The 24,238-nt window shown below is 41.5% G+C and overlaps 1 pseudogene; it reads left to right on the forward strand.

Moving 5' to 3' along the window:
* The first annotated feature begins 20,791 nt into the window (after window positions 1-20,791).
* Window positions 20,792-21,537, forward strand: LOC105472406 (large ribosomal subunit protein uL30 pseudogene; annotated as a pseudogene).
* The last annotated feature ends 2,701 nt before the right edge of the window (window positions 21,538-24,238 follow it).

Below are 24,238 nucleotides of genomic sequence, written 5' to 3' on the forward strand. Positions count from 1 at the left end.
CAAACTGCAGTATATCCATCCAGTGGAATACTATTCAGTAATAAAAAGGAATGGCCTATCAAGCCATTCAAAGTCATGGACGAATCTTTCATGAATGTTGCTAAGTGAAAGAAGTCAGTCTGAAAAAACTTGACTCATATGACATTCTGGAAAAAGCAGAACTAGAAAGTCAGTAAACAGATCAGGGGTTGGAAGAGAGGAGGGTTTTTTTAGGGTGGTAAAACTATTCTATATGATAATATAATGGTGGATACACAGCATTTTGCATCTGTCAAAATCTATAGAGCTTTACAACACAAAGTAAACCTTAATATCTGCACATTTTAAAAATTCATTTGAGTGGTCAGGAGATTTCACAGTGGAATGCAGACTGTGATGAAATAATCTGCCTGTATTACAAATGTATGAAATAACCTTTCTGAAGGAGGTGGAGAGAACTATTCTGACCTATATTACTTTGTTGCTATGGTTTGGACATCCCCTCCACTCATGTTGGCCTAACAATATTTATAGACATGTATATATAACCCTCCACTCTTTGAGTGTGGGTAGCACAGGGTGACTTCCTCCCAAAAAATACAACATGGAAATGGGGAGGGGAGGGGAGTAACTTTGCAGCGGGGAAACCTGATACACACTACTTCAAGCCAGTTGATCAAGGTCAACATCAACAGTAATAAGTCATGTTGACAGTAGGTCCCCATGATATGATGTGATGAGAATGGCATTTGACCTTTGGGGTTTCCTCTCAACATCTCATAACGCCAGTTTAATAAGAGAAAAATGTCAGACAAATCCCCAGAGGGACATTCTACAAAATGCATGACCAGGACTCCTCAAAACTGTTAAGGTCATCCAAACTTAGTAAAGCCTGAGAAATTGTCACAGCCAAGAGGAGCCTAAGGAGATGTGACAGTTAAATGTAATGTGGGATCCTGGATGGGAACCTGGAAGAGAAAAAGGGAACTAGATTAAAAACTAAGAAAATCTGAATCAAGTATGGACTTTAGTTAATTATAAAAGTGCACACCTGCTATATGCTTTTTGCTCTACACACTTTTCTCCCATGGCCCTCTTTGACTTGAAGTTGCCTCCTCATTTCCCTGCTCTCCTTCCCTGGCCATTACTTGTTTTTGTCACTCATTAGATTACAAGTTCCCTGGAAGCAAGAACTGTGTCTGCCGTGTTCGTTATTGCATCAGTACTTAGCACAAGGATGCCTGGGACATAGCAGGGAGTCAATAAATTTTTAATGAATAAAAATGAATTCTAAAAATCCTTCATTTATCCTGTGCCCCTCTGGCTGATATCCAGTTTCTCCTCACTTGCTCATCCGAATTTCTCAAAATGGTAATTTACAGTTGCTTTCCACACTTTTTCTCTTTCCATTTTTTTTTCCAATCCACTAACATCTGGCTTTTGCCTCCTGCAACCACTCCATTGAATTTTCTCCTCCTGGGTCACCAATGACCTTCAGACTGCCAAAAGCAACGGGCTTTTGAAAGATGCCCTTTCTCTATGTTCCTGGGCCCTGTGCTAGATCTCTCAATAATACAATTAACCTTTTATGTGTCTATTTCTTCCACTACACTGAGATCACCTTGAGGACAGGAATTGTGTCAAGATTATTCACCTTTGTATCCTCAGCACGTGGCACATTTCTCAGAACTTAGTAGGTGCTCCACAAATTCTTGTTTTTGGTTGAAGTTGTAAGGGTTGACAGCAAAATGGAATTATGCATGAGGAGCAGCTATAAGAATGTGTTTCTAAAACAAGACTGCAAAAGGCACTTTGTGTCGAAGCTTCTTTTCTACAGACTGCTTTCTTCATATGTGACAGTTTAAAGAAACTTTGCCCAGTCAAGAAGAAAAGGGAGAGGAAGAGAATTCCCTTGGACTCCTCACTCATGATGCTTCAGCAGTTCTGAAACACCACGACAAACTCACGAGCCCACTGTGGGCAGATAAACCTTGTATTAAACAAGAGTTCTCTGACTTGAAGCAGTGCGGATGGACAGGTGCGCACTTACAGGCACACATACACCTGCCTCCCCACATCCTTAAGAGGGGGCTACGCAACCATCAGCAGTGTAGGCAGCAGCCTCAGGGACAGTGGTAGTGTCTTCCTGCCTGAATAACATTTCCTTTACCTACTGGCTAATGATGAATGCCTGGCCTTCACTTACCCAGCTTAAGGGGTTTAGTCTTTCTTTTTTTTCTTTTTGGTCTTTTCAAAAAAAAAACATATTCAGCAGAAAGCAGCAAGTTACCCAGCTGTTACCCAGCCATTGTCCCAGTGAAGATGAGATCCAGCTCCTTCCCTGAAGGAAGTTGTTGATGGAGGGGGACAGCAGAGTGTCTGCATGAAGGAGTGGAAGGAGCCCACCAGGTGCGACAAGGCTGGAGAAAACTGAAGGTGCCACCAGAAATGTCCACTTAACAGGTTTGCCTGGAGTCAGCCTTGCAAGGAACTCTGCTTGTGATGGCTCATTTACTTCTCAAATTGCTGCAGAAAAAAATAGGGAAGAAAGAGGCTAAGAGATGAAAGAGAATTTTCAAGTAGACCTCCTGCATGAAAAATACTAGTTCCGGTTCCACCTGGGGTTCACAGAGCAAACAGGTTTAAAACCCACATCGAACATTGGCCCCTGAACTATAGATATGACCATGCATAGGTTTTTCTCACGGCTATAAAGTTTCTTCAGGACAGAATTCAGACTCATTAGCATGGCACTCCAGACTCCAATATACATTTCAGGTCCCATGTGACATTCCCCAAGCATTCTCTGTGTCTTTCAATCACAAGACTTACTGCTGAATTCAGGACACTAGGATTTTTATATCTCCACACTTTCTCTCTGTGACATTATAACTTAAAATCAGAGATACATACTTGGTCTTCATCCCTGCTTCCTGGCACAGAGCTCCTAAAACCCCTGTAGATAGGGGTGCTAGGAGAGTCTTTTGTTCTAATATTTGGTCTTTGAGCCCAGTTCCTGACACAGAGATCCTACAACCCTTGTAATTTCCTGGGTGATAGGAGTGTATGACACAGAGCTCCTAAATCCCTTGGGATTTCCTAGGCGCTAGGAGCCTCTTTTGTCCTAATGAGGTGACTCTTGGGGGACTCCTGGGTAGCCCAAGATGGGAGCTGGGAACCAACCACGTGATTAGAGGTTTGGAACATTCAGCCAACACCGAGCCTCCAAGGAGGAAAGAGGGATTGAAGGTTGAGTTGATCACCAATGGCCAATGATCTGATCAGTTTTGCCTATGTAATGAATCCTCCATAAAAACCTAAAAAGGTTGAACAATGAGAACACATGGACACAGGGCGGGGAACATCAGACACCAGGGCCTGTTGGCGGGTGGGGGACTGGGGTAGGGATAGCATTAGGAGAAATACCTAATGTAAATGTCGAGTTGGCGGGTGCAGTAAACCAATGTGGCACATGTATACCTATGTAACAAACCTGCACATTGTGCACATGTACCCTAGAACTTAAAGTATTAAAAAAAAAAAAAAAAGTAAAAGGACTAGGTTAGGTCAAGGAAGCTGCTGGATGGCTGAACATATTGAGGTTCTAGGAGGGTGGAGAGGCCGTGGAAGTTCCTTAGCCCTTTCCACATGACTTGCCCCATCTGGCTACTCATCTGTAACCTTTGTCATATCCTTTATAATAAATGACTAAGCATAAGTAAAGTGTTTCCCTGAGTTCTGTGAGCTGCCCTGGCAACTTAATCAAGCCTAAGGCGGGGGTCATAGAAACCACAATTTATCGCTCATGGGTCAGAAGCACAGGTCACAACCTGAGCTTGCAATTAGCATCTGACGTTGGGGTGGGAGGCAGGAGTCTTGCAGGACTGAACCCTCAACTTGTGGGATCTGACGCTGTCTCCAGGTAGTGTCAGAATTGAATTGAAATAGAGGATACCCAGCTGGTGTCCACTGAAAAATTGCTTGCTTGGTGTGTGAGGAAACCTCCCCCATGAATCTGGTGTTAGAAATGTTGTGTTGAGTAGTACGTGAGAGGGAATAGAAAAATAAACACTTCAGTCTTTGGTTTTTCTTATGTCTATTACTCTTTATCTGAAATATCCTCCCTCCTTTACCTTCTGGACCTAGTAGACTTATATGCTCCATCCGAAGCCCAGCTTGCCAATCCTTCACTTGCTTCCCCTTGCAGAGCTTTGTACTACTTTTTCTATTTTCTCAATGATACAGTAGTCACACTTTATTATGGTGTTGGAGATAGAAACTGTCAATTAACTCCTGCTCTTGTCCTCTGGGCTCTAACTGGTAGAGAATGGAATCAAAAAAGGCTCAGAGTAAAATCAGCCTCATTAATGATAAAACTAGATTGGAGAACATGATTTGAATGAAGTCCTAAATGTGCTTTCTGCTCTCTGCCTTACTAACTGAAGAGAATTAGCCCCTAAGAAACAGCTGGCCTGCTCTCCCTCCCGCATTCACAGGCCAAGAAGCTGGAACAGAAAGAGCCAAGACCTGGGCTGGGCACGGTGGCTCACGCCTGTAATCCCAGCACTTTGAGAGGCCGAGGTGGGCGGATCACCTGAGGTTGGGAGTTCGAGACCAGCCTGACCAACATGGAAAAACCCCCACCTCTACTAAAAACACAAAATTAGTCAGGCATGGTGGCGCATGCCTGTAATCCCAGCTACTCGGGGGGCTGAGGCAGGAGAATCGCTTGAACCCAGGAGGCAGAAGTTGCAGTGAGCCGAGATTGTGCCATTGCACTCCAGCATGAGCAAAGAGCGAAACTCCATCTCGAAAAATAAAAATAAATAAATAAATAGGAAGAGCCAAGACCTGACTGGTTAAGCAGGAGGCAGGTCCTACCTGGTATGTGCACCCTTCAAAGACTGGCCATGCAAAGGGCCTGCTTCCATCAATCCAGGGTTTCTCAGCCATGATGACACACTAAAATCACCTGGGAGCTTTAAAAAACACAGCTGCCCAGGGCTTACCTAAGACCAGTGAAGTCTGGAGGTAGGGCCTAGGCGTCAATATTTTTTTTAAGTTCTCCAGTTGATTCTAATGTGAAGCCAGGGCTAGGAATCTCCAATTGAGTCTAAGCGGCCAGAAGGAAACACAAACCAACCAGTAGACAAACTAGGCTAATAATGTCAATGGCTTCCCTGCTTCACCAGTCAGGCTAGCTCTGCCCCTTCATTAGAAAAAGGCGAAGAATGGAAGGAGAACTAGAGGGTCTCTTTTCACTTCTTCCTTGCTGGCTGGGCAAAAGCGTCATTTGTTCTCTTATGGGCTGAGGAGGAATATGAGAACAAATGTTTTCATATAATACTTCACTTGAACTTCACACTTTCTGTGTGATATTCAGGTAGGCAGAATTCTATGTCACAGGGGAGGAAAGTATTTATACGCTGTCATCCTTTTCTTTTTTTTTTTTTTTTTTTTTTTTTTTTTTTTTTTTTGAGACAGAGTCTCGCTCTCTCCCCCAGGCTGGAGTGCAGTGGTGCCATCTCAGCTCACTGTAACCTCTGCTTCCAGGTTCAAGCAATTCTCCTGCTTCAGCCTCCCGAGTAGCCAGGACTACAGGTGTACACAACCACGCCTGGCTAATTTTTGTATTTTTAGTAGAGATAGGGTTTCATTTTGTTGGCCAGGCTGGTCTTGAACTCCTGACCTCAAGTGATCCACCCGCCTCGGCCTCCCAAAATGCTGGGATTATGGGCATGAGTCACCGTGCCTGGCTCTTGTCTATTTGACCTTCACTTCATATTTTATATTTTTCTGATTATAAAACTAATGCAGGTTCACTATGGAAATGTATGAACAGAAGTATAAAGCATTAAATAAAAATAAAGAATTCTACTACCAACCACACAGCTATTGTTTTGTTGTATTTCCTTCCAATTTTGTCTTTTTCCATTCTCATTTAAAAATATATACCTTTATGTATTTTTTAATGATTACATTATATTCCGTTATGTGGTTGTATGACTTATTTAGCCATTCTCCTCACTTTAAATGTTTAGGATATTTCCAAATTTATATCATAGTAAATAAAGTTATAGGAACTCTCTTAACCATATGGCTTTCTACATTTTAAATTATTTCTTTAAGGTAAATTATTATAAATGGAGCTACTGTGTCAAAGAGTATGAATATATTTTTAAGAATCTTGATACATTTTTCAAAACTTCTTTTTGGAAAAGTTTTTGCCAAGAGAAGCCATAGTTATTTATGAAAGCAGAAAAAACACTGAGTTTTCTCTATTAGTGACAACTCAGTGTGTTTTCTGACACGTTTTAGAAGTAAAAGGGATTTCTGCTTTTCATTCTTCAGGAGACATCTTTTATTTTTTCTTCTGTAAGAGATGACAGAGGTACTTCTAAAGTTCGTCATCTTTATAACAATCATCATTTGCTTTTCACTATTCCTGGTTCGACAACCAAATGATTCCAGTAGATCCTGGGTAAAAGATAAATGAGGCAAGAAAAGCCAATCAGTTTACCCATCATGCTTTCCAAGTAATAAAGACCTTTTGTGTACTCTCTCTGTGTCTACAAAGCCAGTAAAGCAGTTGTGACAAGTTTCACAAGTATCCTGTTGCTGCTGGAAGAAAGTGGGGCTCACAGAGACCATTGTCCAATGTCACAGGTTGGCAAGGATCCAAACACAGATTTTTGTTTGGTTGGTTTTTGGTCTTGGGTTTTTGTTTTGTTTTGTTTTGTTTTTCTGGTTTTTGGTTGCTTTTGGTTTGTTTTTGTTTTTGTTTGTTGTCTTGTTTGTTTGCTGTCACCTATCTGTCCCAGAAGTAGCCAAGTCTTCTGTCTCTAAATCTTGGTGCTTTGCCCCTATGCCTCAGCTGCCTCTGTCTCATGCTGTGTATAAGGTGGGATACAGACATCATTTTTTTAAATTTAGATGGTAGTGTGTTGTTGTGAGGGTTTTTGTATTTTTTTTTCTCCTTCAACTTTTATTTTAAGTTCAGGGATACATGTGCATGATATGCAGGTTTGTTACACGGGTAAACGTGTGCCATGGTGGTTTGCTGCACAGATCATCCCATCACCTAGGTATTAAGCCCAGCATTTATTAGCTATTCCTCCTGATGCTCTCCCTCCCTCCCCTCCAGAGGAGAGGAGGTCCCTCTCCTCTCCACCCATGCCAACCCCAACAGGCCCCAGAGTGTGTTGTTCCCTCCCATACATCCATATGTTCTCATCATTCAGCTCCCACTTATAGTGAGAACATGTGGTGTTCAGTTTTCTGTTCCTTTGTGTTAGTTTGCTGAGGATAACAGCTTCCAGATCCATCCATGTCCCTCCAAAGGACATGATCTCATTCTTTTTATGGTTGCACAGTATTCCACGGTGTATATGTACCACATTTTCTTTATCCAGTCTATCACTGATAGGCATTTAAGTTGGTTCCACAGACATCATTTCTTACCAAAGATATTCCACATGTCAGCTGAGATCTCCCTGCCTCTTGAGATGTAGATGAGATCACCTAATCCCTTGCACTAATTTTCTAGGGCTGCCTAGAAACAAAACAAAATACCACAGACTTGTTGGCTTAACCAACAGAAATTTATTTCTCACAGTTCTGGAGACTGGAAGTCCAAGACCAAGGTACCAGCAGGGTTGGTTTCTCCTGAGGCCTCTCCCCTAGACTTGCAGATATCTGTCTTCTCGCTGTGTCCTCACGTGGACTTTTCTCTGTGCACGTGCATCCGGGTGTCTCTTTTTCTTCTTACAAGGACACCAGGGTTACTGGAGTATAGCCCCACCACCATGACCCTGTTTAACCTTAAATACCTTTCTAATGGTTTTGTCTAAGGTAGTGGGAGTTAGAGCTTCAACATACAAATTTTGAAAGGACAGAATTCATCGCATAATACCCTTTATCCCACCTCCCACAGAGCATAAAGCTCTCCCAACTTGAGGTGGGTTCTTGGTGGAGAAGTGGTGGGAGCAAGGAGAGAAGTGCCCCTCTCTGGCTCCAAACTCCATCTTTCGTAAAATTAAGTCATTGTATTCATCTTGTCTCCATCCAACATAGATTCTCTCTCTCCCCCACTTCCTGTTGACACAGAAGTGAGAAAGAGATCTTGTGTTTTCCAGGGTGAAATCATTCTCAGGGGCCATTTGGGTGTATATTTGATATTATTAAGAAGTCCAGGGACCAGAAGGGATAGAAAAGGTCTCTATGGACAGTTTCAAATTGAACACCAGACAGCCTTGTTCTTAGGAGAACAAGCTTATCACATTTGAATCCAAGTATCTAGTCTCAATCGGTTAGAGCCCAAGGGAAGGAAAGCTGGTTAACTTATAGTTCACATCATTAACCTCATAATAATGTGTGAATACCGTATCACAGGGAAGTAGAGAAGATCCACCTATGGGAATGTTTCACTGGCTACCTAGTCATGTGGTTCTAAGCCTAGTGCCATCCTGTAGGCTCTTCTCTCATGCTTTGCCTTCCTTTATTCCTCCTGACTCTTGCCCTCTTGAATTGCTCCCTAGAAATTCTAAATTCATCTCCCTCAGTTAGGTAGAGTCTTTCCGCTCTCCCCAGCTCCCAAAGACAACCTCTGCTCCAGACTGCCTTTGAATAGCCAGACCGAACCCCTGGAAGGCTCAACAGAATGGAAGGCCTTCGATTTAACCAGCTCTACTTTCCTCAGACTCCAGTTGCAATTTAAATAGCATTGTGTCTTCATTACTCAAACAAATCCTAATAATGTTGATATTAGTGAAGATGAATGTTTAACAGCTTGGGACTGAAATAATGAAGTTGCTAAATAAAGAATGAGGTCAAAGTTGCTAAACTGCTTGAAAAATGTCAGCTGGGATGGATAAAAGGGCATGCTGTCCATGAGTGGCTTAAGAATATAAAGTAGAAGAGTCTGGGAGAGAAAGTTAAGTGAATCAAGCTATAGTCCTAGGTGTGCATTTAGTCACAGTCAATGATACACTTCAGTCCTGAAGCCATTGCTTATCACCTGGGGTGGGTGGGGCAGAGGTGGAATCTGACCTTGGGGAGAGACAGAGAGTGAGAAACTGACAAAGAAAAGATGTTAGCAGGTAGCTGCCTCTCTGCCTTAGCCACTGAGGCCCAAAGGAAATGAATTTTGACTCATTCCATTCAGCGACTTACAAGCAGGAAAATAATTGCAGTAGAAAACCAAACCGTGGGGTTTAAAAAGAAAGAAGACATAGAAGAACCCCATAGAGTGTGCTGTAATGTGGGCTTTCATTCCTAGCCTCCATAATAGCAGCTCCCATTTACTGATCACCCCCAACTGTGCCAGGTATTGTTTAAACTGGAAACAACCCGAAGTTTGTTTAGCAGGAAGATGGATAAGCACACTGTGGTACATCTGTACATTGGACTATTATTCAGCAATAAAGCGAACCAACTATTGATACACACAGCTTAGATGGATCTTAAAGGCATTGTGCTGAATAAAAGAAGCAAGTCCCAAAAGGCTGAATGATTCCTTCTAGTGGATATTCTCAGAAAGACAAATTATAGTGATGGAGAAAAGAGAAGTAGTTGTCAGAGGTTAAGAGTTGGGGAGGGTGTAATGATAAAGGGGTAACTGAGGAATCTGTTCTGTATTTCCATGGTTGTGGTGGTAACACAAATCTATGCAAATGTTAAAACTCATAGAACTGTGCACTCTCAAAAAGCCAATTTTACTCTATATTATTTTTTAATAATTTTAATAAAAATTAAAAAGCAATAATGGAGAGAATGTGGAGAAATAGGAACACTTTTACACTGTTGATGAGAGTGTAAATTAATTCAACCATTGTAGAAGGCAGTGCGGTGACTCCTCAAGGGTCTAGAACTAGAGATACCATTTGACCCAGCAATCCCATTGCTGGGTATATACCCAAAGTGTTATAAATCATGCTGCTATAAAGATACATGCACATGTATGTTTACTGCAGCACTATTCACAATAGCAAAGACTTGGAACCAACCCAAATGCCCATGAATGATAGACTGGATAAAGAAAATGTGGCACATTTACACCATGGAATACTATGCAGCCATAAAAAAGGATGAGTTCATATCCTTTGCAGGGACATGGATGAAACTGGAAACCATCATTCTCAGCAAACTAACACAACAACAGAAAACCAACCACCACATGTTCTTATTTATAAGTGGGAGCTGAACAATGAGAACACATGGACACAGGGCAGGGAGCATTACACACCAGGGCCTGTCAGAGGGTGGGGGGCTTGGGGAGGGATAACATTAGGAGAAATACCTAATGTACATAATGGGTTGATGGGTGCAGCAAACCACCATGGCATATGTCTACCTATGTAACAAACCTGCACGTTCTGCACATGTATCCCAGAACTTAAGGTATACTTTTTTTTAATCATTATTATAAAATAAAATTATTCATTTAAAATAATCCATCAACCTAAAAATTCAAAAATACACCTGCACTAAATGTGTATATGACGTGATTCTTCCTTATGTTTCTCCAATTCCCAGGTTTCCTCAGAGATGCCCCAAGGGCTAGGGTAGCAGTGTAGAGGAGGCCCAGCAGACAGGGCTTTCCACTGCCCTTCAACCAGAAAGCTCCACTCTAACCTGTTTTCTATATTTAGGTCTAGGAAACATTTCATCTGAACAAATTAAGGCTTGAACCATCAATATAACAAAACCTAGTAATAATTAGCATACATCGAGAGCTTACTATTGCCAAGCACTGAACAAAGTTTTCTCAGATGCATTATCTCATTCATTCCTTCACTGAATTTCACGATTAAGAGATGAATTATCTTAAAGATGAGGAAAATGAGACTAAGAGAAATTAGTTAACTTGCCGCAATCACCTGGATAGTGAATGGCAATGTTACTGTAGAGGGTCTCGACTGCAAGTTTCCTGGCATTTTGAACACAGAATTGGACAAAACACACCACAGAGCAAGGAAAGACTGAAACAAGGAAAGCAGAGATTTATTGGCAATGAAAGTGCATTCCACAGGGTGGAAGCGGGCCGAGTGGCAGCTCAAGGGCCCCAGCTACACAATCTTCTAGGGTCCAAATACCCACTAGAGGTTTCCCACTGGCAACTTGGTGTACACCCCATGCAAATGAAGTGGTGGCCTGCAATCAGTCTGACTGGTTGCAGAAAGGTTGCTTTCTGCAACCAACCAGAGTCTGAAGTGAAGCTACAAAAGTTAGGCTCCTATGCAAATATCTAATTGGTTACGGGAAGCAACCAATCAGAGGCTGAAGTGAAGTTACAAAGTTGCACTCCTCTGCAAAGGAAGACTTGGCCTCCAAGCAGTCTGGCTGTGGAAAGCAACCGATCAGAGGTACTTTCAATTTTCCATCTGCCGCGCCGAAAAGGGGGTGGTTTGCAAAGGGAGTAGCCTCATCCTTTTGTTACTGAGGCATGGAAGGTTGGGGTTTTCCTTTCAATTTAGTTCTAGGAAATCAGCATGAATTGGTCTTCTGTTTCTGACTCCAAACCCTATTCTCCTGCCTCAGCAAAACAGAGATTGGCACCGTGGCAGTGCCTCTCAGGTCCTCCATGCTGGAAGGGTAACAGGCCCACAGCCCTGATGCACTCTGAAATCCACTGCTGCTTTCACATAAAGCCACATGTCCCAGGGGCTGCCCTGGGCCAATGACTGAGCACAGCAGGGGTGCTATTCTGGGGAGATGCGAGGCTTTTCTCACATATGAATTTGGCTCTAGATTCTCCATCAGCGTGGCTCCTTAAAGCTATTCTGCAGTTCTTCCCTTCCTTCCTTCCTTCCTTCTTTCTTTCCTTCCTTCCTTCTTCCTTCCTTTCCTTCTTTCCTTCCTTCCTTCCTTCTTCCTTCCTTTCCTTCCTTCCTTCCTTCCTTCCTTCCTTCCTTCCTTCCTGCTATCCTGTCTGCATGGCTTCCTTCCATCTCTCTCTCAGGGGCCAAACTTGCAGCAGTCTGATGCCTCTCCTGGACTTCTCTGTCTCCCTTCCCATTTTCCCTCATCAGGAAATTCATCTTTCCCGATGAATCCTTGCATGCCTAATTCATCTTGATGTTTGCCTCTTGAAGGACCCAGACTAGCACATCTTACTCCAGAAGTCAAGTTCTCATAAGCTTTGCAACAAGGAAACAATCCAAGTCTTAGAGATAATAATATTTAACATGGGGTTGTTGTAAAAATTAAGCTTCCTAAAGGCATAAGAATGATCAATGGACTTTGGAGACTTGGAGGGGAAGAGTGGGAGGGAGGTGAGGGATGAAAGACAACAAATATGGTGCAGTTTATACTGCTCAGGTGACGGGTGCACCAGGTTCTCACAAATCTCCACTAAAGAACTTATTCATGTAACCAAATACCACCTGTATCCCAATAACTTATGGAAAAATAAAATTTAAAAAAAAATTAAGCTTCCCGACACAGATGAATCCCCACTGTATGCCCTTCACCTGGCTTGTAGTATATACTCAACAGTTATTGGATGAATGAAATGAAATGAAGTTTGTATGACCATTAGCTAGGAGGGATTTCATGAAGGCTTGTTGTCTTCTGGCATTTGAAAAGAACAGAGGAGGGAACAGCAAGTGGAGTCCCTCCAGGCATCTGGCAGTCCCTACCTGAGTGTCCATAGGACCACAGCACTACCAGCCTCTTCCTCCCTCCAAACCCAGCCAGACGCGGACAGACCTGGCTGCCTCTTCTCACCCCCATCAGCTTTTTATACAAAGAAGAGTTTTCATGCTGTCATCCCAGCTGGCCCCAGAGCTCATGAAAGTCACTTCATGGGCTGAAAAAGAAAAAAAAAAGTCTCTGTCTGAAAGAATCACTCTTATAAAGTGCCGTGAATTGGATGCTGACCTGGAGTTGACCAGAGGAACTTTTCAATACCCACTTTTATATATAAAATTTGTAACCTTTCTCTTTTCATTGAAACTAGGTAGTATTGACAGAGTAGAAATTTCAGGAAAGTATGTTTGGGACTTAATAGGAGTCAGCCCGTGGTAATCGCGGCTACCTGCAGTTCCATCAAGACTCCTAACCAAAAGGTGAAAATAAAATCAGAATCAATACTTCCACGGGCATGCAGTTTAAGAACTTTGCAGTGATTTGAGCAGAGCCTCCTTCTGGCACAGCCAGCTCTCATTCCTGCCACAGGCCTGTTTCTCCATCATTTGTCAGTTGGGAGACAAAGAAGGAAGAATTGAAGAAGGAATAAATGGAAGGGGATTCCAGCAGAGAGACAAGAAATCCATCAGCAGGGAAAGGAGACCAGAACTAAGAACCAACCAGAGAGGAAAACAGATGCTTTTATGTAACAACAGAGCACCAACTCTTGCCTGTCAATAGTAGGCAAGGGTCCTTGTCTTCAGAACTTGCAGAAAAATCAGAAAATGTCAGATCTTGAAGGGTACAGGAGAATCTTGTTTTGAAAATAAAACTAAGGCTTAGACAGGCCCAGCAACTTGCTCAAGATCTTGAAGAAACAGGTGAAGAAGGGGCTAAAATGTAGCCCCCGTCATTCAGAATCATTACACATAGGCCTATTCCTTCTCACGATAAAGGATCTCACTACTTGTAAGTTTCCCTCTTTCCTCCTTCTTTAGTTATCTAGAGGACTCGACTTTCAACTTTCTTTAAGTCTTCCAGGACCCAAGCACCTAAGAGTTTATCAAGTTTCACTTCCACTGGGAGGTGGGGTTCATGGGTTGGTGTATAAACATCACAGGGCTCAGAGACTTTCATCGGCAATGCCTGACAGGAAGACCTGGACTCATGGTGCACAGCAGGAGATGGAGGCAGGACAAGGTGTTAAGGGACCCTCCCCTATAGGACAAAGAAATTGGGCCCAGGTCCAATCAGAGCTTTCACATCATACCCTGAGTCACCCTCTCCACTGCTCCCATTGTTCGTTCTTTCTTCCTCTCTCTCTCTCTCTCTCTCTTTCTTTCTTTCTCTCAACAGGGTCTTGCTATGTTGCCCAGGTTGCAGTGCAATGGCACAATCATAACTCCTTATAACCCCAAACTCCTGGGCTCAAGCAATCCTCCCACCTCAGCTTCCCGAGTAGCTGGGTCCCCCATGCCCAGCTAATTATTTTTCTCTTTTGTAAAGAGAGGATCTCATTGTGATGCTCTGGTCTCAAACTCCTGGGCTCAGGTGATCCTCCTGCCTCAGCCTCCCAAAGTGCTGGGATTACAGAAATGAGATGCCGGCCCGGCCCCGCATGGTACCCTCTTCCAATTAAGCATGACTGAAAATCCTAAAGAACTGAGATCTGATTATTCACAGTCTTTGTGTAGAGGCGGGGGGCTTGATGAGTTGATCTTTTGCCAATCAAAAGAACCCAGCTTTTCAGAGTGGCATAATTTTCTCCTACTCATGAGATCCTACTCCACAATTCTATCTCTGGAGTGTTTGGGGTATCTTGCAACCAGCACACCACTGGCAATTTGGAATCAATGGAAAACGGGGGAATAAGTGAACAGTGAACACAAAGGAAAACACTGTTCCATTTGGCTGCACATGTCCAGCAAATGAAAGCGTGCAATAGATTACCCATGAATTTCCAGTAATACAACGTTTTAAAAGGCTTCTTTGAAACCCAGATGTCTCTCAAATAGCTGAGCTGAAGCCTTGTATCTATACCACAGACTTTTAAATTTCCTTCCCCAGTTAATGGGCTATTCATACTTTCCACTTCTTCCTGAATCAATTATGATCATTTATATTCTGTCAGAAAATCATCCATTCTTTTGATATTTTCAAATTTGTTATCATGTAGTAGAATTTTATCCTTCCCTTAAATATCTATTGTTATATCTTCTTTCTAATTCCTCATGTTGTGTGCTTACGTTTTCTCTCAATTCTTGATTTGAATTGCTAGCACCTGGTCTATTATATTACTTTCTTTTATTTTTTAAAGTTGTCATAATCTTTATTTGCTTTACATTAAGCATATTTGTTTTTTTAATTACTGAATTAAATTTTTGTATGCAGTTTATATGCCTTGTTTAAAAATAAAGGTATTTAAGGTCATGCATTTTCCCTGAGTCCAATTTTGGTCATATCCTATAACGCTGGATATCTAGCGTCCTCAATGCCATTATTGTCTAACTAGACTCCAAGTGTACTTTTTTTTTCCTAAGACAGAGTCTTGCTCTGTCATCCAGGCTGAAGTGTAGTGGCACAATCTTGGCTCACTAAAACCTCCACCTTTCGGGTTCAAGCAATTCTCATGCCTCAGCCTTCCAAGTAGCTGGGATTACAGGTGTGCACCACCACACCCCACTAATTTTTGTATTTTTAGTAGAGACAGGGTTTCACCATGTTGGCCAGGCTGGTCTTGAACTCCTGACCTCAAGCAATCCACCTGCCTCAGCCTCCCAAAGTGCAAGTGTACTTCTTAATTATTCCTTGACCTAAGAATTGTTTAGGTGAATGTTCTGCATTTGTTTTGTTTTTCATTTTCAAGCGGTAGCAGTTTTATTTCCACTTTTATTTATTAATAGCATTATAGTTAAAGAATGTGACCTGTGTAATTTTGATGAAGGGAAAAGAGAACAGTTTAAATTAACTGCAGAATTGCAGAGATCCAGCAGCCCGAGGGAGGAAGCTGAAGCTATAGGACACTACTGCAGAGGTTTAATCTCTGTGTTTACAAATTTATTTGCCATGCTAGAGTGGTAGCCAAGAGTCAGCCAGGGAGTGCCCCCATGCGTTGTCTGGCAGAAACATCTGTGCCAAGTGCAGTCTGTAAGTAGGCACCACACTGGCATAGAACACTTAATGGGCTTCTTGCATGATCCAGACATTTCTCTCTGACTGGCTGCTGCCCACTCTTGCCTCCAGTTGGCATCCCTCAGAATGCAAAGATGTCTGAATTCTGGCAAAATATCTCCTGCTCACCTCCCAGACACACTGGTTTTAAGTATAAAAGAAGTCATGAATCCAATCAGTCCTTCTTTAGATCCATATTTAGCAGACAGGCTATGGTTTCTGGCATATGTGTCTATAAACATTTCTCACGTCCTATGCAGATTTCTCCTTCCTTTATACCCATGGCCATTTCCATGAGATTCTCCAAGGATAGGAACTAGATCCCAATGCTGAAGTCACTAACTTCCTTAGAAATTCACACTGCCCCTTTTTCTTTCCTTTTCTTTTTTCCCTGCCACTCAGAACAATAGTCTATTGGCAAAGTACTCATTAGTGGGTAGGTTAATAGTTCCTCTTCAGACGTGGACCTAAGGATAGAAAACTAAATGCATTGAAAGCAGCACCATTACAGAATGTGCTCTGCCTAAGACTGGTTTTAGCTGAGCTTCAGGGCCACACTCTACTCCTACCAGAACAGCAGATGTCCCTGAGTCACCAGAGCTCACCGTCAATCATATCTTATGTCTGAAAATAAATCCAGCATTAGGCAGCTGACCACATATGTGCCTCTGAAACTATGGCAACAGAAAGTCCTTTTACCTCTGTGTCCCAATTAAAAGTGTTCTGTTGGCTGTAATTGGGGTGTTTGGTCTCCAAAACTAATAGATCAAAGCAATCACATAAGCCTCAAATGTCACCATCATACAAATTGATATTTCCCATGCAAGCAGCTAATGAGTGGTCACACCAAAGAGCATATGAAATTGAGGTTACAGAGAATAACTGGATAAATCCATTTTTGGATCCTTTTCTCCATGTTCCCAACGCACCCAAGATTTGAAAACTGATTGAATGTTGCAGAGGGGGGAGAAAGGACAATGGCAATTTCAAGTTGGATGTCCAGGAGGATACAGGAGCTTTTAACAGAAATGGGGAGAAAATTCTTGGAGTAGGTTTCGTAGAAAGAATGACACATGTTGAGAAATAAATGTATTCAAGTCTACTGTACTAGGGTAGCCAGGTGTCTGGCATTGAACCAGGGCACATAACATTTGAGTTTTCTGCCTGGTTTCTAAAAAAAGATTAACTAGTAATATGAATGTCTTCTTTTGATCATTATACTTTCAGATTTGTTTTATTGTTGTTTCTGATTGATTCTTAATGAGCAATAGCATGGAACAACTCTGCTTTTAGTTTTTTCTCTGATAGTATGAAATGATCAATAAACAAGCACTTAAAAAAATGCAACTAAAAGATCTTTCGTGTGATCCCTGTAATCTTTTGGTAATAGGAAAAATCCTCTGGTAACATAAACAAGCTCACTCTCTAATAATCAGTTTACTAACACAAGTAATACTACTTAATAATGTAAAAGGCTATGGGGGGGAACAAAGGTATATGTACACATTTTTTTTGCTCTATCAGAGGAATATGTTTGACAAACAATAGGAAGCTCAATTTATAGTAGCTTAATCAACTCAGAAAGTAGGCGGTTGCTGATATTAGTTCAGCAGCTCTGAGTACAATTTTGTCTTCCAGTCACCATTAGACCAAGAGAATTGCATGAGATTTGGCTCAAGCTCAAGCCAAACCCTTGCAATTCTCTTGACCTAATGGTGACTGGAAGATTATTCTGCCTCTAATATGCCATCCAAATTCTAGGCAAAAAGAAGAGGGTTAAAGAGAAATGGCATATTCACTGCATCTTCCCTGCTGTAAGGGAACCTTCTCAGCAATTCCACCCAGTGATGTCACCTACATCTCATTACCCAGAATTGTGTCACATGGTCATCCCATCTGGAAAAAAAAAAAAAACCTGGTAAATGTAGTTTCTTAGTGGATGCATCATCATCTTTTAGCTGGAATTTTGCTAATAATAAAGAAAGGAAAATAGATACCGGATAAGTGGTTAGTTACCATCTCCCCTCTCTATTGAACTCACCCAGAAGGACTGGCATTTTTCTGGCAGCCATCATGCAGCATTGAATCTAGGGTTTCAAGAGGTAAGCCATACATGATCTATCATTAAAACGAAGGAGTTCCCATCAAAAGACCTAGGATCAGGTTCTGGCTCTGCCACTAGCTCCGTGACCTTGAACAACTAAGTCATTTACTTTCATTTCTAATCTGTAAAATGAGAGAACTTAAAGCAGTCATTGTAAAAATCCTGAAATCCTATGCTTCCATTGTAGAGCCTTACCTGGTAGATATCAAAGTTTTCTTATGCTCCTCTCCTGGACCCTGTGCCCTACCTTTTGTTCCTGGTAGACAAGGAAACATTGCTATAGCAGTCTATTCAGAACCTAAGAGCAGTATCGCTTCAGGAACCATGTTGCTTTGAATAAATAAAAATAGTTTCTTCTATCCCCTATAAAGAGAATGTTGAAGGGCAATGGTGGTTCTAAGATAATGCACATGATCCACTTCAGCAAGGCTCCTGGGCTGTGTGTGACTGGCACACCTGTGTCCAAGACAAGAGGTCATCTGTGGAAGTCAAAGATAAGAAATCCATCATCTTATGGATCTTCCAGCAGACGTCTCCAGACAGTAGCAACACTGTCCACCACCATTGCACACAGACCGCCAGGAAAACAGCTGGAAGTGGGATGGGAAAAGGGGAGGAAGTAGGGAGGACAGGGAAGTAAGAAAAGCTTAGGGTAACACAGGTAACCTTGCTCAGATCTACAACACTGTGAGGTCTATAGTGTTTTCTTTGGCAAATTTACACCACACCACCAAAAAGGAAAAATTCACTTTCTTCCTACTCCCTCCATCCAGGAAACCTCATCCTTTCTTAGCTAAACCCACTTTCCCAGCTAGAAAAGGAGGGCTGCTCTATTGGTTACATGCAAGAGGTACCAATTATGCTTTGCATCAGGGAACCTGTCTTACTAGTTACACCACTGTAGGTGAGCCCTGTTCAAGCCAAAGAAATTTTACAGTCTTCCTCTCTCTTTCAGCTCCACCTACCACCTTCTCACTGCATCAAACTTACTGGTGGATGGAGACTTCCATTAGCTGCCTCTGGTTAGCTGATAAATTGGGCTTGGGAATGCTTCTATGACTTTATATCACCCATTAAGCTCTTTCGATATTTAATAATAGAAAACCCTGACCTCTGTTGGAAATAATCCACAAAGGAGTACAGCAAATAGAAGAATAGAAAGTGCCTCTTTCCCATGTAAATTGCACAGGCTAGAACAAGATTACCGAAGAGTCTGAGGGACCTTTGACGGGTAGATAGTGCAGTAAACCACCATGGCACATGTATACTTACGTAACAAACCTGCAACTTCTGCACGCATATCCTGGAACTTAGAGTAAAATTTAAAAAAAGAAAGAAATGAGCTATCAAGCTATGGCAGACATGGAGGAAGCTTAAATATTTCTAAGTGAAAGAAGCCAATCAGAAAATTTGTGATTCCAAAAATATGACATTTGAAAATGGCAAACTATGAAGACAATAAAAAGATCAATGGTTGCCAGGAGTTAAGGGAGGAGAAGGATGAATAAACAGAACCCAGAAGATTTTTAGGGCAATAAGACTATTCTGTAGGATACCCTAATGGATACACGTCATTATGTATTTGTCAAAACCCACATAATGTACAACATCAAGAGTGAATCCTAATGTCAACTGTAGATTTTAAGTGATAATGATGTGTCAGTGTAGGTTCATCAATTGTAACAAATGTACCAATCTGGGGCCACAAATCCATAGTAGCAGAGGTTGTACATGTGTAGGGATGGAGGTATATGGCAACTCTCTGTGTATTTCCCTCAATTTTCCTGTGAACTTAAAACTGCTCTAAAAAATAAAGTCTATTAATTTTTCAAAAATTTATTTGCTGACCTAAAAATGAACATAGATGGTTCTAAACCCTCTTCACCTCCCAAGAAACTAACACCTCAATGCTTCCCAAAGAGAGATTGCTAGAAATTTAGGAGCATCTACTGATTGCAAGCATTTCTGTTCAGTCCTGTTCTCAACACTGTGGCCAATTGACTCTTTACTCTGCCCACTGAGCTTTAATTTCAATGACCGCATTTTTCACTTCAAGGTCCCTTTGGTTCTCCTGCTTCATTTTTCCCGATATTCTCACTTTCTTCTATTATAACCTTGATGATTTTCTTGGTATACTCATTTCATGGTCTCCACTAATAGCTCTGTTACTGGAAGCTCTTGGGGCTCCAATCCTGCTGTCTCTTTTGCCTAGTGGCTCTTAGATATGGCAGATGGTTTCCTTGTGTGTTTTGTAACTTTGGTTTTTGAGTTCAATTCTAGTAGAGCTCTATCTGTGCAAATACCAAGCAGCCTGAGTTAAGGGTCTATTCAGCTCTCCAGGGTAGTTTTGTATTTGCTTCTGTGGTCATTCCAAGGATATTACTTGCCTAGAACCAGTGCCATGTTCATTTTTCAGTTTAATGGCTCCCAAGATCATGCAAGTAGAATACATTAGAATCTCAAACTTGTGCAAAAAAGTGTGTTGTCAATGAATATTGTTATGCATTCTCAAGGGGAAATTTATCCCCCACTCGGAACTCAAGAGAAGACAAATAAATCTCACTATAGTATATCTGCCAGTGAGTGAGCTTTTTTCTATCTATCAATTTCTCCAAAGGTGTAGCTTTTCAATGCCCCAGATTTTTTCAGTGATCTCCATTCCAATTTCCTGCCACACAAGGGCTCAAGATCTCATCTCCCATATCCATTTGAGCTTTAAAATCCAGAAGCCTTATACATTGTCGGTGGGAAAGTAAATTAGTACAACCTCTATGAAAAACTGTATGGAGATTTCTTGAAGAACTGAAAGTAAAATTACCATTTGACCCAGCAATCTCAATACTGGGCATCTACCCAAAGGAAAAGAAATTGTTATATTAAAAAGATACCGCTCTTTTTCAGGCTAGAACCATGGAGGGTGTAGAAGAGAAGAAGAAGAACGTTTCTGCTGTGCCAGAAGCCCTTAAGAAAAAGAGAAAGAATTTCACAGAGCTGAAGATCAAGCACCTGAGAAAGAAGTTTACCCAAAAGATGCTTCAAAAGGCAAGGAGGAAGCTTATCTATAAAAAAGCAAAGCACTATTACAAGGAATACAGGCAGTTGCACAGAACTGAAATTCAAATAGCAAGGATGGCAAGAAAAGCTGGCAACTTCTGTGTACCTGCAGAACCCAAATTGACGTTTGTCATCAGGATCAGAGGTACCAATGGTGTGAGCCCAAAGGTCCGAAAGGCATTACAGCTTCTTCGCCTTCGTCAAATCTTCAATGAAACCTTTGTGAAGCTCAACAAGGCTTCAGTTAACATGCTGAGGATTGTAGAGCCACATATTGCATGGGCGTACCCAAATCTGAAGTAGGTAAATGAACTAATTTACAAGCGTAGTTATGGCAAAATCAATAAGAAGTGAGTTGCTTTGACAGATGACACTTTGATTGCTCGATCTCTTGGTAAATATAGCATCATCTGCATGGAGGAGCTGATTCATGAGATCTATACTGTTGGAAAATGCTTCAAAGAAGCAAATAACTTCCTGTGGCCCTTCAAATTATCTTGTCCATGAGGCGGAATGAAGAAAAAGACCACCCATTTTGTAGTAGTGGAGATGCTGGCAACAGGGAGGACCAGATCAACAGTCTTACTAGAAGACTGAACTAAGGTGTCTACCATTATTATTTTTCTAAGCTTGTTGGTTAATAAACAGTACCTGCTCCCAAATTGAAAAAAAAAAAAAGATAACTGCACTCGTGTTTGTCACAGCACTGTTCACAATAGCAATGTCATGGAATCAACCTAAGTGTCCATCAGCAGATGATCGGATAAAGAAAATATGGGATATACACACCATAGAATACTATGCAGTCATAAAAAAACTGAAATCATGTTCTTTGCAGCATCATAGATAGAGTTAGAGGCCATTATCCTAAATGAAATAACTCAGAAACAGAAAATCAAATACTGCATGTTTTGACTTATAAGTAACAGCTAAACTCACAGACATAAAAATGGAAATAATAGACACTGAGGACTCCAAAAGGAGGAGGGCTGGGAGGAGGGTAAGGATTTTAAAAATTACCTGTTGGGCTGGGTGCAGAGGCTCACATCTATAATCCTAGCACTTTGGGAGGCTAAGGCAGGAAGATTGAGCCTTCTTGAGCTCAACTCCTGCTTGAGCCCAAGAGTTTGAGACCAGCCTGGGAAACATGGTGAAACCACAACTCTGTAAAAAAAAAAAAAAAACAACAACAAAAATTAGCTGGGAATGGTGGTGCATGCCTGTAGTCCCAGCTACACAGGAGGCTGAGGTAGGAGGATCACTTGAGCCCAGGAAGTCAAGGTTGCAGTGAGCCATGATCATACCACTGCACTCCAGCCTGGGCAACAGAGTGAGACCCTGTCTCAAAAAAATACAGACAAAAATGTTAAAATGGCCTACTGGGTACAATGTTCACTATTTGGGTAATGTTACACCAGAGCCCAAACCTCACAATTATGCAAAATATCCATGTAACAAACATGCACATATACCCCTTGAATCTAAAATTATTTTTAAAATAAAATAAAACAATGGCCTAGCAAAAAAAAAAAAAAAAATCCAAGCCCATTATTTACCAGCAACAATAAACTCTGGATCCTCTGAGACTGCATGACTATCAGCCCTAGTTTTCAGCTCCCTCTGGTTCTAGGCATTTGAAAAGATGTTTGTTCAGGTTAAATTTTGTTATCGCTTATGACAATTTCTAATGTTTATGAATAAACACTGGGAAACTAATCCTTTCTGAAAACTACTAGTAAGCCTACATTGGTATAAAACAACTAAATATCTTATGTCATAGTTGCTCAATGTGTTATAATGTACATTTGAATTTACGTATAATGTGTGACTATGGAACAGTCTTTTTTCCATATCATTATGAATGAGAATAGATGTAAAAATCAAGAATAAAATCTAATGGTGAAAAAATAAAAGGATGTCCATTACATTCTATTGAACATTTCTAGGTATTTTCTAGTAGGAAGGTTTTCAGACTACTTAGACTCCTATCTTACTGGAAATGGAACCAGCAGTTACATTAGATGCATTACTCCATTTAATCCTCATCCCAACCCTGCAAGATAGATAATCATACTCCCCTTTCACAAATGAGGAAATTGAGACTCATAGAAGTTACCTAATTTTATCAAGGTCACACAACTAATGCTGTCTGATCTCAAAGACCACATAATTCTCCTTATCTCATGTTACTTCTTTGGAGAGCCAGCCTATTTCCTCTACTGTGCCTGAAAGAAGGGAGTCCAGAGTTTGTGAACAGTTTAAGCCAAAGAGTCCTTTGAATGTTCTCCTTGAAAAAGTCTTGAGAAAAAAAGTTTCTGGCAAGGTTCCATTATTAATTATAAGGGTGAGTGGTAAGCCAAAGAATTATGAAGCCTGGATGTGACTTGACATCACCTTTGGGGAAACCATCAAGAATCCCTGAATAGGCTCGTGTCTGAGCACACAGAGAGAGAGAGGCAGACCTTCCCTCCCCAGGTAGCCAGCCCCATTTTATTGAAGGGTGGGTCAGCAGAAGGTTTGGAGGATTAGCTCTGCCTGAAATCTGTAGGAGAAAGTGGATACAGGAGAGGTTAATGTCCATGCTGAGGAATCATGAAGCTGATAAAAATCTGGATCATTGGGTTAGAAGCTGGCCCAAGGCCAGACACAAAATATAGCCATAATGGGAGCCTTCCCAAGTAGAAAAAGGTTATTAGTGGAATCACATTAATCACAATGATTAATGCTGAAACTCAAGCCTTTTATTATGTAAAAGGCTCAAAAGAGTATATTGGCAGAGAGGGAAAGGGTTCCAATTTTGCAGAAAATAGTGAACCAAAGAGGTACAGTAAATATTCAGGATGTGATTTGAAAATCAGAAACCTGGACGGGTCACACAAATCACGCTTAAAAGCTGCTTATGCAAAGAAATTTGCCAGAAAGCAAATATGCCTACAGATGGCCCATCAGGAGGCAGTTGGGTACTCCCAGCTTGCTGCAAGGGCAGCCAGGCCAAGGGAGAGGACAAGGCCAGGAGGGGCCCAGGGTGTGGGGTGGAATGAGAACACAAGCCAAGAACAAAGATCTCACTGTCCACAATCCTCCCAGAGTACTCGACCTGCCAAGGGCAATGCCCAGGAGAGGTCATCTTGGAGCTCCAGGGCCTTTAAAATCTCCTACCCTGGACCAGTTGGGGCAGAGGAACAGTGCTAACCAGGTATGACTTGTGAGTCGAAAGAGAAATTACAAAAAGAAAAAATCCCAAAATTTAAAACCAGTGCTGAATCAAAATAAAAGTACACAAACCAAAGCCTCACCCATGAA

Source organism: Macaca nemestrina, chromosome 17, assembly GCF_043159975.1.
Source record: "Macaca nemestrina isolate mMacNem1 chromosome 17, mMacNem.hap1, whole genome shotgun sequence".
NCBI classification, from domain to species: Eukaryota; Metazoa; Chordata; class Mammalia; order Primates; family Cercopithecidae; genus Macaca; species Macaca nemestrina.